Source organism: Oryzias melastigma, linkage group LG24 (genome assembly GCF_002922805.2).
Source record: "Oryzias melastigma strain HK-1 linkage group LG24, ASM292280v2, whole genome shotgun sequence".
Taxonomy (NCBI): Eukaryota; Metazoa; Chordata; class Actinopteri; order Beloniformes; family Adrianichthyidae; genus Oryzias; species Oryzias melastigma.
This window is the reverse complement of record NC_050535.1, coordinates 23,168,395-23,171,023: the sequence shown is the minus strand read 5'-3', so window position 1 is coordinate 23,171,023 and position 2,629 is coordinate 23,168,395. Positions and strand designations below refer to the sequence as shown.

The window sequence follows — 2,629 nt, the reverse complement described above, 5'->3', positions numbered from 1 at the left end:
AATAACACTAGGGGTTTTGTTACATCCTGCTGCTGCTGTCTGGCTTCTCATCCACCCAGTTCCCTTCGGCTCACCTGGCAGGTGTGGCCAATATGCCTTGATTGGCAGGTGGTGCCCATTTAAGCCAGAGGCGGCCACACCAAGCCAGGCAGGGAGCAGAGCAGCAGGCTGGGTGGTGGTGATTGGTTTGGTGATTGGTTTGGTGATTGGTTTGGTGATTGGTTTGGTGATTGGTTTGGTGATTGGTTTGGTGATTGGTTTGGTGACCTTTGTTACTTTTCGGCCTCACACAACATATGGGGGCTCGTTCCAGATCTGTTTATCCCTCTGTCTGTGTTTGTCCCATGTAGCCAGGTGCATTTTGTTTGGGGTGATGCATAGTTGGTGGTGTGGCTTCTACAGCCTGTATCGCCCCAGGTTTTCGTTCTGCCCTGGTTTCTGTCCGCATCAATGGTGTCAGTACTCGTTTTGGGGTGTGTTTCTCTTTTATTTGTTCCTCGTGCTGCCACTTTGTTGCAGTCTTCAGGGTGTGGCAGTACTTGTTTGAGGGCCACAGCTGGTACCTCGTGCTGTCATGTTGACCCTTTAGGCTGTGGCAGTACTCGTGTGGGGGAACATAGTTTGAGCCTCGTGCTGCCACCCTGGTTAAGCCTTTGAGCTGTGGCAGTACTCGTATAAGGGGCATTTCTTTTAGTACCTCGTACTGACACTCGTAATGGACCTTTGGGACTTACACCAGTATGGGTGCACATTTTCTTTTGGACACCAGTGTATGGTTTATTTTTGTAGTTTGCTGCCCCTGCCTCACTCACATTTTGGGTGTAATTCTTGTTTGTGTTTGTAGCACCTTTGTTATTTGTTGTGAACATGTTTGCTTTGTTTTGCAGTGAGCTCATCACAGAGCTCACGGATTGCAATGCCAACGACCCACCTCCGCCATCCTGCCCAGCCGATCGGATCTATGTCCCACCTACTCATCGACAGCGGGTGCTACACCTGGTGCACGACACTCCTGCGGCTGGGCATCCAGGTATGATGGGCACTCAAACATTGGTGAAGAACTCTTTCTGGTGGCCTACCATGCAGTCAGATGTGGCTCAATTTGTTACCAACTGCGCAACCTGTCAGCAGGAATATGCACAGAATTCATTGAAGAAAGCAACCACTGGACTCACACCTTTTCAGTGCATCTTAGGAATTCAACCACCATTTTTTTTTTCCCTGGTCCGGGGAGTCCTCGGAGTTGCCTGCAGTGGACGACTGGTTTCAACGTTGCGAGGAGACATGGAGAGCTGCTCATGTGCAACTACAACACGCCGTTCGTCGCTCACAAGTTCAGGCTGATCGACATCGCCGTGCGGGCCCTAACCTAGTACCAGGTCAATGGGTCTGGCTTTCTACCCGGGATCTCCGTCTGAGGCTACCGTGCCGGAAGCTCAGCCCCAGGTTTGTGGGACCATTCCAGATTCTACGTCAAATCACTCCTGTGTCCTTCCGTCTTCAACTTCCTCCAGAATATCGGATCTCGCCCACCTTCCACATCTCTCTGCTGAAGCTCGCCACGGGACCTCTCGATGACGCTCCACCCTCTGGGTCCACTGACTCCGGAGCGACCCCTGTCATGGTGGACGGAGAGGAGATCCTGGAGTCTCGGCGCCGGAATGGTCAACTCCAGTACCTGGTGGACTGGGAGGGGTACGGCCCGGAGGAGCGTTCCTGGGTGGCTCATGATGATATTCTCGATCCCTCGTTGACTGCGGACTTCCATCGGGAACGTTCGGACAGACCTGCCCCTCGTTGTCGTGGTCGTCCTCGGCGCCGATCGGCCTGTCGCTTCCGGAGCCGCTCGCAGGGAGGGGGATCTGTCATGGTTCAGCCTGCTACCTCCTCCTTCAACCACCAGAGGGAACTCTCATCTGAGTTTTGACCACCTCATCTACCTTCACTCAGGACTCTGATCATCCTCAGCTGTTTTCCATCTGCTCATCACCACCACAGTATTTAGTCTGGTTTCTTTCCACAGCTCACTGTGCAGTCTTGTTTGTCCTACATCCATTTCTGAACGTTTATGCCTGTTAGATCCTCTGGTTTCCGACTCCTGCCTACCTCCTCGACTCCCTGTTTGCCTGTGTCCTGACCTGCCTGTATTTTGACCTTGCCTTGCCTCAGCCTGTGTCCCCCATTAAAACCACGTTTGCATATGGATCCACACGCCTCTGCCTCTTCGTCACAACCAGAGGGGACGATAACAGAATTAAAGACGGAGGAATTGATTTCATTATTTCATTTTATTCTTTCCTGTCATTTAAGTTAAATTTATTGCAAACATTTTCAAAAAGTAAAATCTTTCCACTGTTGTCCATCAAATGCAACACTGACCATATCCCTTTATCTAACCAGTTCTTTAAAAACAAGGATTTGTTTCTGTACAAAACATACCGTGAATTCCACAACGGGGTTTGATGGGGACTAAAATTGTGTTAAAATATTAGCTTCCAGTACAACAGAATTTGCTGATGAAAATTTGAAAGGGAGTTTTTTATCGTAATCACATTTTAATAGAAAGTTGACCCCTCCAAGGTCAGAAAAGATTTTGGATGGTAGATGGAACCACAAACATTTTTCATTC

The 2,629-nt window shown here is 49.8% G+C and overlaps 1 long non-coding RNA gene across 1 annotated transcript; it reads left to right on the top strand.

The window, feature by feature from the left end:
* The first annotated feature begins 23 nt into the window (after nucleotides 1-23).
* LOC118598117 lies at nucleotides 24-2,205 on the top strand. The gene is made up of 2 exons (XR_004947217.1): nucleotides 24-1,030; nucleotides 1,186-2,205. It is a non-coding gene; the product is annotated as an uncharacterized LOC118598117 (long non-coding RNA).
* Nucleotides 2,206-2,629: the final 424 nt, after the last annotated feature.